Below are 13,806 nucleotides of genomic sequence, written 5' to 3' on the forward strand. Positions count from 1 at the left end.
CAGGAGTGCCCAGGGATGGGGAATTTTCAGCCAGGAGTGCCCAGGGATGAGGGATTTCTGTTCTGCAGAAGCTGGACACCAACCCCCAGATACACAGACTGCAGCACACATTCCCTGAGGTTCCCTGAGTATTTCTAATGAAACAAGACATAGGAGTGCCATTTCTAGGAAGTGACATTAGTGTGAACAGGGTGTTCCATCAGTTACAGTGCCCTGACAGAGCGAGAGCAAACTCTTAATCTGCTAAAGCCACTCAGCACATCCATCTGCACCTAATCCTTCCTCCCTTTTCCATAGAGCCTCCTATCCCTGATGGGCTTTCCAGGCCTTTCCATGGCTGAGGATTACATGGACACCACACAGAACTAAGGAGAACAAACCTCTAGCAACAAACTCCAGCCAGCAGCCTCAATATTTCAATTTCTCTGAAGATTTGGTGTATTTATCACACACCAGTTGTGCTTCCCAAAMCTCTAGGGAGAAAACAGGCTGGAAAACACCCAAAGTGCCTGCAGAGTCATGCACTGTAGCTGCTTGTGCATCCCAGGGAATCGTCCTGATGGGAAATAGGACAGCATTCCCCTTGTTCCTCTAAAGGGCACTGAGGGAAAAGGAAAGCTCAGTGTGTGTTTTGACAGGCTCTGAACACAAGCTCATACTAAATGGTCAAAAATGAGGTAACAAAAAAATTGTATTCAGAGCAGCTTTGGAGGACTTGCAGATTTTCATTTTATTTTTGTGCAATGCCACACAAAGCTCTGCTGAACACCAGAGCACGACTGTCATAATTAATTTCATTTGTCAACAGTTAGATGTGGACGTATTCCACCTCACTGAAATGAGAAATGTAATTTACATTTCCTTTGTCACCTGTTAAATCAGAGACTATGCATTAAGCAGGACTAAATTGTGTCATTTTTTCCAAAAGTAACATCATTATTATAGCCACAGGGATTCRCAGAGGAAATCCATTCTCCACAGATTTTTTTTTCTGTGAAAACGATGCTAAGCATTTAAAAATTATCTCTAATACATAGGTGGTTTGCATAAACTTCCCTGCCTGGGTACCAGATTTGAATTGGAGAGCTCCAGCAGTGCTCAGTAGTAAAATCTGATCAACCTTTTCTGCCTGTCCATTAGGAGAATATTTGTATGCAAGGCAGCCTCATGCTGCAAAAAAATGCCTCCTTCTTCAAAAAAATGCCCAAACCCACCAAACCTGGAGACCAGCTCAGGCCAGGAAGTTTCCAGGAGCAGCAGAGGAGGAAGGAAGAAGGAGCTGATGCAGAAGGTTAATTCAGCAGGATCCTCCTGGCTGAAAGCAGCCGCAATGYTCTCGGATGTGCCAGGCTTTTTATTTACAGCCGCTGCAGGAAGGCTGGACAGGGACAGCACAAAGAGCACAATTCCTGCCTCAGGAACACAGAGAGCAGCTCATCTACAGCAAAAGGCAAAAAGCAGCCAGGTTCCATCAGCAACCCAGGAGCAAAGCTGAGCGATGGAAGCAGTCAGTACAACTTTCCTGTCTCTCAGACGACTCCATTACTCACAAGTCTGGATCCATCTGTTCTCATCACAGTGTAAAATGCCTCTGTGTGACCCCTGCACAGCTCTTTATTGCCACAAACATCTGTTCTGGCTCTCTTCAGCCTTCCCATCACAGTGACACAGCCCCCATCACACCCAAACCAGCTATAAAATACATCAAAAGAAAAAAAGCTCTCCAGCTGCCAACCAGAGCCTCACCGTTTAATCTGTGAGTATTTCTAGGAAAGCACGTAAAGCAAAGGGCTTGAAACAGCTTTCCTACTTCCAAAGTGTTGCAAAAAAARGRAAAAAAAAATTATCTTTCTCCCATGCAACTGTTCTGGCTACTGCAAAATGCTGCTAAAACAGAGTTAGGCTGCTCCCCTTGTCTCTGCTCCCCTGCCCAAAAAAGCTTGGGAGCTCCCAGTAGTTATTTATCACCCATCACAGCACCCTCAGACCTCTGCCCACTGCCAAAAGTATGGAGACCTCTGCAGAGGGAGTAAAACCACATCTGGGAAGGGACAGGCACAGGGGACAATAAGCAGGTAAATMACCCAGCCAAAAGAATCAACTTAGCAGGTCAGACTCTGCTACAGCTGGGGCATTCCTAATGGCCATAATTCATAAAATAAATGCTCCCTCTGATTCTCCAGGATTTTTTAAGCTCTAAATACCACTCTGCCCCTAGGTTGAATCATAGAATCCTGGAATGCTGTGAGTTGGAAGACACCTTCCACCTTCAGGGAAGCCACAACCCTTATCCAAGCCAGAGAATTTCTGCAAGTAGAATTTATCTCAAATATTATGGCAATAGTAGGGTGGAGGGAAATGAACAGCAGCACTGAAAACCAGAAATCATAGTCATGTATTAATAAAATTGCAACAGAACTCTCACCCATCACATGAGGAAAGAATGTTTTGATCCAGCCTTGTATTTCAGGAAGCTGTTACAGCTTCGGTAGATGCTGATAGAAACTCCAACAAAAGCTCTGGGAGACCAGAGCCTGTGGAAAAGCKTCTCTTAAATCATCAATAGCTAAAATCCCACTGTCTGTTCAAAGTACACATGGGAAGCACCAGGAGATAACATCAACCTGATAAAAACCAACCTACATAAGCCTGAACAGCCTCACGCTATTTACAGACACACAGATTTCTCACACATTGATAAGTCTCTGATTTACCAAAATCAGACACTTATCCAAATATTTGTAAGAGATTATGGCTGTAGGGTTATAAGGCAGGACACATCCTGCCTGCCCTTCCATCCCACCCAGCAGCCCCAAARAGAGACCCAGGCTCACCAGGGATCACTGCTAATATACAAATTTGTATTATAGTTGTCTGATCCTGATCTTCATTAAAAAACTACCTTCCTATTACATTTATACATGTTTCCAGGGGCAGAGAAAAAAACCCAGACAATGCCTTGCAGGTACAAATATCCTGCCCAGGATCAGCAAGATCTCCAGACCTCAAAACCCCCAGGAATAATTGACTGCTGCAGTCCTAACAAGTGCACAACCACAARTGTTTGCCACCACCTCCCTCCACGTGTTTACCTCCAAGCAAATTGGGTATTGAGATCAAAGTCTGAGGCAATCAGCTCCATAATAGGTATTCAGAATCTGTTCCACCCAGTGCAGCTGCCAGGTTYATGTGTACATTTAAACATTAAAGTTGTGTGATTTTTTTACAGGTGATAAACAGTTCACACGCCCTCACAGCAATGCCAAACTGATTCTTGGCTTATGAAGATGTGGATAAAGTTCTCCCAAGTTTAGCTTTTGGAGGAAATTAAACTGGGTRAACCTAAAGGAACTAAATGCACTTATTTTAAAACCACTCCATCTGCTTCCTGGTAAAACATTTCCCTCTCCAGAGATTGGCATGTGAGCTGCTTTTATCACCTGAAAAATCACACAAGTCGTGCTTCCATTTTGCACAGGTCTGATCCAGCCTGTGCTAAGAGTTTTAATGGTTTGTCCCTGCTGTGTGTCTGTCAGACTGAGCAAGGGGCTCACTTGGACCTGAAYAAAGCAAAAGTTGAGTCACAGCTGAGAAAGGCAACAACATTCCCTCTCTGCACTTATCACACCCCATCAGGGATTCCAGCCTGAAACACCTCAGTAAGGAAAAAGAACAGGAAAAAACAAAACCTGTGTTTGTAAACTGTGCATTACCCATTCACAATATTAATATTGTGTTATTTGTGCCAAMACAGACTAGGAAAAGAAAACAACTGCACATCTGTAATGTCAGACCCCAACACCAGGACAGCACTGCAGTTTGGTACCAAGAACTTTAATCCAATCCCATGTTCATATTCCCACCTGCTGCCAAAAATCTACCACAAAAGCAAGGTGAGARCAGATGATTCACTAAAGCATGTTTRTTTTGTTTTTTWAAATCATTCAGAACAAGTTCACTGAACAGAACTTGTCCCAGATACTTGACCTGCTACAGAATATCAGCCAAGTCCCTTCTCAATCAAGACCAGGAATAAATYCACCTTAGACAAGCCAAAAGCATCAATTCCATCATATATTTGAGAGTATTTTTTGCAATCCAAGACAGGAACAGACAAGCTCTAAGAGACAGACTGCCACCTGAAAGGCTTGTTCATGAATTCCATCCCTAAAATTTGAACTGGTCAGAGAAAAAAGCAAAATCAGAGGCTCACACTGAAGGTTCTGGGTGTTTCCACAGGCTGAAGTGGGCGCACAAATGGTTTTCTGCTCAACCATGATGGCACAGAACACAGCAAGAGACTCCCAGTTATCCAAAATATACAGTAAATGCAGGCCCAACTTAAAATTTCAGGTTATCAAGAAAAATGTCAGCAGCAAAGGCACTTCAGGAGGGTGCAGGTTGGGCTGACATAGTACTCAAARGTTCTACAAACAGCTGATAAATAATACTCATCCAATAATACCATGAATGTAAATCCATCCTCCTGCACCAACCCTCCTGCTCTTGCTGTTTATAGCCTCCAGCAGAAGAGATGGAGCTATAAAAGAASTCCCTCATTACCACCTGCTCAGCCTTCAGTAAACTGAATATCTTCAAAAGAGGAAAGAAAAACCCACCCCAAAAATGTACACGTTGCCAAACTGGCTCTGGCTGACGTGTGAGATATTCTAACAAAACAGTCTCACCACGGGGAATGCGACTGTGCTTGGGCTAAAGGCAGAGGGAGGAAAACAGGAGCCAGTCCTAAACCCAGAAAGTTTTGAATTTTTCAATTTTATTTGCCATTTCATTCTTTTTCATTGAAAAAAAAAAAATGCAGACATTCAGTTTGTTCTAAATCCTCYATCAGGTCAAACCTGAGGAAGGTGAATTAGTAAGAACCTGGGTGCTGCAACCCCAAAAACTTTTTTCCACCCAGCAAACATCCCTAAGCTGGGAAAAACTCCCAATTACTTTCTCCTATTGCTTGTACTGGACAAAAAAAAAGTGGTGCTTTGACAGTCCTTGAGAGGAGCAGACCATCAGTGTTCAGAAGCTCATCAGCCTTCTAAGGCACTGCAGCAGCCTGAAAAGGGGCAATTATGGTCATAATTCCTCTGAATCTGCCTAAATGCCAGCAAAAGGAACACTTTAAATGGAAGCTTTCACTTGGGCAAATACCCAGCCAGTCCCCAAGCAAGACAGAGCTCTAAACAACAATTCCATGATGGATCTGAGTTGTTAGACTTRGAAWTTTTCMTGTACACTTAAAGCCAGAGGCCTGTGATGAAATGAACTGGTCTCTGTCTCAACCTCATTCAGAAATGCTACAACAATTTCCCTCATCAGCAGATAATGAAAAACCCATCAAATCCCATCTCAACCATAATAATTCACACTGCCTTTTCCATTACTACACAAAAACTTATCATTGCTAACCTTAAACAAATGCAGATTAATGCTGCTTTTTGAGCAAACCCCGCCTATTTTCTCACAAATTATTTTGCAGTCACGCTTTTCCAATTAACAGGAGGATGTACTCAATGTAGACTTTCTAGATTTTGGGGCAATTTTCCAACTTATTCTCCAACCACATTCACAGCTCACACCTTTGATGAAACTTTAAGAACAGGTTATATATTATGTCAAATGCCCCAGAAGTTCCTTTCCACGAACAAACACTGAAATTTGAATCGATATTCAACACCTCTTGACACTGAATTCAGCAGTTGAATTCTTTACTACCCAAGACTTCCAGGGTTTTATTTTCATGTTGGTAGAACAAAAGGGTGAAGATCATGATGATAAAATAGGGAAGACATGAACAAAAAGATGCCAGCAGAGAACAAGTAACAAGGGTGGAAAGGAAGCTGAGAAAAACCTCATTAGTCAGGCAGGAGTTTAATTAAAGTGTGGAAAGAACAGTCTTGCCAAGCTCCAAAATGAAATTATTYGGGACTAGAAGTATCCAGCCCCAGAACTCAGGCACTTTAAGACAACTGAAGATTTACAAGGCCTTAATCAAACTTGATGTGGCACTGATTCCATCCAGCCATGCTCCAAAAAGGTGAAAGCTGCCAAGCTGAGGTCTCCCTCCACCAAAAACCACCCAGTCATTCCCCACAAATGCTAATTAACAGCCATAAGGAAAACTTACCAAATTCGACCTTCTCCCAGCTTCAACACTGACTAAGCCATGATAAGGATAATTCAAACTATCTTAACTTCCTTCAAGATGATCTTAATCTCCAATCTAAAGGTCCCCAAYGTAAAACCCACAAGGGTGTAGTGAGACACCAAGATATTGCCAACCAAATCATCACCAGCTGGCCCTGAACACGACTTTTACCCCATCAACTGTGATTAATTAATCATTTCTTTGCCTATCAGATGATGATCAGCCCCACCTGAAAGTCCTAATTGGATGCAATTTCAGTTAAGAAGTTCCCCACGGTAACTTTTCAAACCACAAAACCACCCACTCCACTTGGATTTAATCCAGTGCCTTTTAAAATCAGAATATCTGCCTGGGCATTTCAGTTGAGCTTTCATTCCCTCTCCCATGGTCCCATTGCCACAAAAATCACTCGGGGGCTGTGTCCCCTGCTCAGGGCACAGCTTCCATGCTCTGCTTGGCAAAAAAAAGAGAACAAAACCTATTCCATGAGCCCCTTGCAAAGAGGGAATCTCTCCATTTCTCATTAAATAACCAATGTACACTTGCAGGGACAATCCCAGGGGGTCACTCAGGCAGCTAAACCCTGGAATTTGGCTTTGAATTTCTAATTACTTAAAAATTCCTAAAAAATCCACACATATTTATCATGCAAAGATGAATAATTTCATAAATAAAACGTAGTTTCACCAATTGTAGTGTTGCTGAAACAGGCAACTTTGCTGCTACTTCTAACAACAGGGAGGGYTCATCAGCAGTTCTTGTTCAGGTGATTAAATCTGTAAATTCATTAAGTCCTTCTACACAAAATTAAAAAACAAAATCTTGATTCAGCAGAAGACAAGCTCACAGAGGAGCCAGATTTTCATATTTCTGCACAATAAATACTCCTGCAGCAGTAATTTCAGGTCCCACAAAGCCCACCATAAAAAAAACCAAGACACATATAACTTCAGGTTTAGCTGACTTGAATTTTGTCATCAGAAATGCAACTTGACATTTTTAAGAAAGCCTCACCCAAAACATCTGCTAGTGACACTTGCTCAGACTTCTGTCTCTAGGAAAAGYCAGATAATCCTGCCCACATAATTTCCCTGAAATAGTGACAGCAGAATTTTAATATTGACCTATCTGTTAGCTTGAAAACCAAATATAAACTGACTTTGTAAAGAAAGAGGAATTTTTAATCACTATATCCAGCACSCTATCACACACAATGCAAGCAGCAGACAAATATTTGTGTGCCCTCACTTTTACTTACTTTATCCAACCACTTGCATGTTTAAAAAAGCATTTCTTTGTCCCCTGCCCTGCTGATATAAAAGGCTCATTCTGATCTAAGTTCACACATAACCAAGACACAAAGCTGGCTGTAAAGCTCCCAATGTTTTCTCTTGAACTGAGACGTTTTTATGGAGTTACTACTAAAGCATAAACATGGATAAGAGGCACCAAAACCACCCACAGAYAGGGTTTTAAACTGTTAGGAACTCCCTTTGAGGTCTGGGGAAAGGCTGGAGGAGAAAATGAGGCTTGTAAGGCAAAAACCTCATTTCCCCCAGGCCTGTCCTGGTGGTGAATGGCACAATTTCACTCTACAGAAAGTTTATTCCCCCCCAGTTGCTGAGCATTCATAACACACAGCCCAAACTCTGGCCCAACACATGGAGATGAGAGAACTTGAAACGCCAGATAATTACAACACAACCCACAAACTAACTTGGAAGAATAATTCCAGCAGAGCCCCACAACCTCCAGGCAGAAATAACAGGAACCACTCACCACGTGCTCTGCTCTGTGCTGAGGATGAAGGAGAACTGGAGACAGCACCAGGGAAAGTGGGGATGCTCTCACAGCTTTTTTTTTCTCTGCTCACCACTYTCACCTGCACAGCTGCTCCTCATGAGGCTGCACCAACACCTCATTCCCTAATGAGGGAATCCCTAATTCCTCCCCAGCCCCTGGAGCCAGGAGGGAACCATCCCTTCACCCCCACAGGCTGGGACTGCCACCCTCTGCCCAGCTGGGTTTGAACAATTCCCTTTTTGGTGGGACCATTGTGTTCCTCCTCGTTAATTATTTTTTAAACCAATTCCCTTGATACAAGCTGGGAAAGCTGCTCAGCCTGGAGAAGAAAAAGCTCCAGGGAAACCTTGAAGTTCCTTCCGTATCTTAAAAGGGGGTTTAAAAAAAGAGGGAGAAAGACTTTCTACAACTGCATGGAGTAACAGGACAAGGGGGAATAGCTTCAAATTGACAGAGGAGAGATTTAAATGGGATATTGGGAAGGAATTGTTCCCTGGGAGGGTGGGCAGGCCCTGGCACAGGGTGCCCAGAGAAGCTGTGGCTGCCCCTGGATCCCTGGCAGTGCCCAAGGCCAGGCTGGACATTGGGGCTGGGAGCAGCCTGGGACAGTGGGAGGTGTCCCTGCCATGGCAGGGGTGGCACTGGATGGGCTTTAAGGTCCCTCCCAACCCAGACCAGTCCGGGATTCTGTGATATCTAAGCCAAGCTGTTAAATCTCTATCCTAACAGCTTGTGGGTTTTTGCCTTAAAACATAAAAACTTGGTAAATGAATGTTTATCAGACAGCACACAGAGAAAATGCTCAGTTTAACGCTGCAGTGGTAGAAGAGGAACACAATACTGGAAAAAATATAAACTCCCCTCCTCAGAGGAGCTGGAAAAGAGGGATAGCTCTGCCCTTCAAGCTCCCTGCTCCTTCCTGAAGCACACACAAATTGCCTCCTTTTCTGCAGCAGCAACCACCCCGGCATCACTCCCTTGCATACAAATCAAGCTCTAACCCTGGTGCTCCAAAGCACAGCCCCAAATGCAGATTTGACACCACAGAGATACTTCCTAAAGCTCAGGAATGCAATAGCACGTTGGATAATAGGTCRTTATTTTTTATGGCCGTGCCACAATAGAAGAATTTTTATGGCCAATATTATCAGTTGAAGGAAAAACTGCTCTGAAAACACAGTTGTATATTAAGTTGCATGTATCCATACAGAGTAAATGTAACACTAATTACTTTTTTTTTCCATCTAGTGGCATTAAAACACAATCCATTCCTATTTATCCCCCTGGAAGCCACACAAGCTGCGTTAAGACACCCTGTTCCCAACCAGCCTGGTGCTTGCAAGATCCCAGATTCAGGGATGCTCACCAGCTCAACTTCCTTCTTTCCAGCTCACACTTGCAACAGGAACTCCTCTGCAATCCCAAAGAGAGTTTCCAAATGGGAACAAATAGTTTAATGCCAGAGGCCAAATRTCCTCTGAGACATCCAAAGAACCTTTTTCTTTGGAAGAGACTCGTGGTCACTGCTCAAGGGCAGCGATTCTTAGAAACTCAATATTTACTCACAGAAAACCTGAGAGAATCCCCACAGACACCTCTGAAAAGCTCTTCTGCATCCAGACAAGGCAGGATTCATAAGAGCAAATCATCTGCTTGCACAGGAGCCACAGAAATCCCTTTCTTTGAGATCTCTCTGCCAGCAGTGATTTCAGAGCTACCCYGGGGCCACCCTGCAGCTCCTGCCTCCCAATCCATGTTGGTTCCTCCTGGACAACAACCAGCTGCTCCTTCTGCACATTCCTGACAGAGGGGCATGAAAACACCAGTATTTGCCATCCCCCAACCCAAACTTTAACCTTTCCTGCAACAAACATCCTACAACAGCGACCACAATATTGATGAGGTTCTATACGGCGCAGTGTTTTCAGCTTCGTGATGGATGCCAAAAAAACATCCAAAAAAACCAAGAGAGAGCAAAAAAAWTCATGATGACCCTAAAACTCAAAAAATACAAGTCATTTTCCACTGTCTTATTTTACATTTCCACTGTGAAATAATCAGCAGAATGTAAAGCAACTCTGAATTTAGGAAACTGCAAGRAAGCCGGAAATATTTTGATGCCAAAGCTCTGTTCAGTTCACTGCCAGGGATTTGTTAGCAGTATCCATTTAAATCTGCACTCTGCCAGATTACTGTTTCACTGGCAGTAATTCCAGATTATTGTTCTAAACTGGGATAATCTTAACACGAGCGCAGCGAAGAGAAGATGTTTGTTTAGAAATCGGTGATCTTCAAAGCTGTCTTTTAAAAATCAGTTCAGCCTGTTCTGTGTGAAAAATGCCCCCAGAAGTTTGAGGGTCCCCCAAAACCTCTCAGTGGGGGTGTAGGAATTAAGAGTGAAAGCAACAATTCGGTCCTAAAATTATCATCAGTCAAAGGTCTGAAGGAGACAATTCAACCAACTAAACCCTAAAACGTGGTTGTTCACTTTTTAYTACTTTACTTGCATTCTCTTAGAATTTTTTACTAATTATTGATCCAAAACTTCATTAGTAGAAATGTAAGACTGTGCAAAGAGGGATTGATGGCTTGTGCTGGACGAAGCAGACATTTTACACCTCTACAGATTCTGTCTGGGTATSTGCCTCAGGAACTAAACTTGGTAGAAGACAGAAGAAAAGGCAGAGGACAGGGAGAAAATTATTTACCACTGGAGGCTCTGGAGTGCTAAATCAGCACGTTATATAAAATTAATCTTGCCAGTCACTGGTACTTAGCCTTGCTAAGAAAGAAAGAACACAAGCAGTTTTGGCAGCAAAGTGGCACAGGTTTTATTATTCTAAATCCTACCTGAATATTACTTAAAAGCTTTTCTATAAAGGAAATACTYCATGAACACCAGCTCAGCTAAAAGCAGATGATTTGCACTGGAGGGCATCCTGAGGGCCAACATTCCCMTCTCTGGACATAAGGGTTAATATACTGTGTTCAACCCCTGTGCTTTGTAGCTCCACACTAATTACTGTGRAGAGGGAAAGAAAATTAATGGCTGGTCAGAAATGAAGCAAATTAACCAGGCAGAGCCGGGTTATTCTTCTCTTATCAGATTATCCATCTGGAAAAACCACAACACAGTTAAAGCTGTGACAGCAATTAAAACTGTTAAAAGTTAAGACTTTTTATTAAGGTTGGGCTTCTTCGTTCTCTTGTGAAAAAGTGCAATTGATATCCCCAAAATGACTTGGTAGTCTTGTTCTCACAGCAAGGATGAGGGAAATAAAACCCTACTGGAAGAGAAAAGCCTCAGCACAGGGGCAAAAGGTTCCTTTTGTGTTTTTCACTGTGCTTTTCATTATAGTATACAATTAAATAAGGCAAAATAACTTTGCAGCAACAGCTCTAGAAAGACCAAAGGATGAGCCAGAAGAGCATCTTTGCACCAAAGTTCCCAGAATCTAAATCAGGAATACAGAAGTCACTGATGTGCTCTGCTGTGCCTTCAAAKTCCTATATTTATTACAATAACAATGATAGATAGCCAAGTGGAATATGAACAGATGACAGCAGCTCAAGTGCATCCTATTTTTCATCTCCTTTCCTCCCACTGCCGTTATTTCTGATTGTCTGCCTGCAACTGTCCTTTCCTCCAATTTTGGGAAATAGCTGCCTCCCCTGTGAGTCAGTGGGACTTATTCACACAGATCACCAAGTTACCGAGCTGGCTTACACCACACAGCTTAAACTTTATTAACCAATTTCAAAAACATGGAGTTACTGTATTTACAATGTCCTTTCAACTTGGGTGATGCTCTTCAGATCTACRAGGAACCATGTAGGTATTTTTCACAGCGAGAACAGGAAGGGTTTTGCACTCAGGTAATGTGCAATAAATCAAAATYCCTCTCCCAAGAAGTGGCATGGATTTCTCTCATGTTTATGTACAAGCTCTTCATGCATCTCAAACAGTGTAGAGAAGTTGAGGGACTCAGCAAAACACCAGAGCAGTAGGAGATACAGTAACAGCAGCAACAAAAAAATACATCTTTTCTTCTATTTTGGCTGTTATATTTCATCAGAAACCAGTCTGAGGTAGATCTGGYCACGGGAAAAACCTCACATAACTCAGTGATCACCAATTGAAAATTAATGTTAAGGTTCAAGCAGCACAGAGATGAAATCAGAGCTGGAGAACTACAGCTGCAAACACAACCTATAAAATTCAAGTTTAATCGCTTAGGATTAAATAAGTTTCATGCATATTACTGCCAGTGGTCAGCCAAGCAGCTTGGTTATTTACAGTTATTTAATAACTGTATTAAAGTGTTCCAGAGAATGCTTTTTCCAAGGCCAAAATAATACTTATTTTAAAGTACCCCATGCTCACAAATGGTAAAAAAGGGAAATAGAAATACACTTGAGAACTAAATTAGCCAAATSTAAAAACGACCCATGGGATGCTAGTTGGTATTATAAAAATGGAAAGCGTGACAATAGAAGGCTGAAAGCTTTACCATTATTTTTTAATTTGCTTTCTTTAGGAAAGCTTGAAGAAGGCAGAGTAACAGAGCTGGAGCACATTAAAAGGAATTACCAGAAAATAGTCAGAGGCAGGGTTTTGGGGGGTGTTCAGTGGAAAGGAGGTAAGGGCTGACTTAACTTTTGAGCCAAGGAAATTGAGKAAAGCTGGACTTGACACCCACCCAGCAGGATCTCCGTGTTCTCTGTGGGAATGCATGGCTATGGCAGGAATTCAGCTCCCTCCACGAGCCTGCAGGCCACGAATTTCCACCTTGCCAAGGCTGTGAGGAAGCTTGGAAGTGTTTATGAGTCAGAATCCTGCCTGGAGCATCAGCAGCTCCTGAAGAAGGCTCTGGCAGTGCCATCAAACCCGTGCACATCCACAGGGAATGGGAAGATATTCCTKGGATCCTGGGATCCATCTAACATGGAAATCCACACAAGTTATGTAAATACTGCCCTGAAAACTGCTGTGATATTTTGACATTGTAATTCCAAGAACAAACAGCCCTCTCTGGTGCACTCCATTATATAAAATGTCAGGCTAATCATAGCGGTTCAGCTTCATGAGTGTTGTCAAATGTCTTAAACAGAAGTAAAAATGGGAATTGAAGTGTTTAGGATGAGTCAGTTACACACCTACCCCTCAATGAAAGAACAAATGAAGAAATTAATGACATCTGACTGACCACAACAACTCCTCAGGAACACAGGGTGCCTGCTTTAAATCCCAAAAGCCACACACTGCTCCAGGCTTAGGTGTTCCTGTCTCTTGCTTTCCACTGAAACCGGAATAATTCAGAATAAAATTCAATAACCTTGAGGAGTACAYCTGGATCRARTYTGATTATTGYTAAAAGAAAAGCCCAAATCTCTCATCTGAGCCACCAAGAGCAGCTTTTTACTTCCATGAAGAAGTAGGTCATGAAAGCAGCAAATTCCCTGCCCCAGATCCGGACACACAAACTGGAGCTGTGTGTTAGCAGTGCTCTTGGAGTGGGAGAGGGGAGGACATCCTGCAGAGGATGCACTGTGTGCCTACCACTGACTGCAAATGGAAAAAAACCACAATTCTGCACCAGCAAAGGAGCTGCTGTGCAGAGAAAAACTGAATGGTGTGCAGGGACAGTCACCACCTGCGGGGAAAGATGAAAAAAAAACCCAACATCTGTTCAAAATGTTATTTAGAAAACAATTCACAAATGCATGGTGTCAATGCTCCTCTCAAAATCCTGACTTCCTTGCCAGCTCAAAAGACCACCTCTGCATGGTGTCACATCCTGCTCTGCTCAATCTAGCTCACTAACAAGGCACTTGGGGAAAAT

The sequence above is a fragment of the Malurus melanocephalus genome, unplaced genomic scaffold, assembly GCF_030028575.1.
Source record: "Malurus melanocephalus ecotype Western Australia unplaced genomic scaffold, MMel_1.1 scaffold_491, whole genome shotgun sequence".
NCBI classification, from domain to species: Eukaryota; Metazoa; Chordata; class Aves; order Passeriformes; family Maluridae; genus Malurus; species Malurus melanocephalus.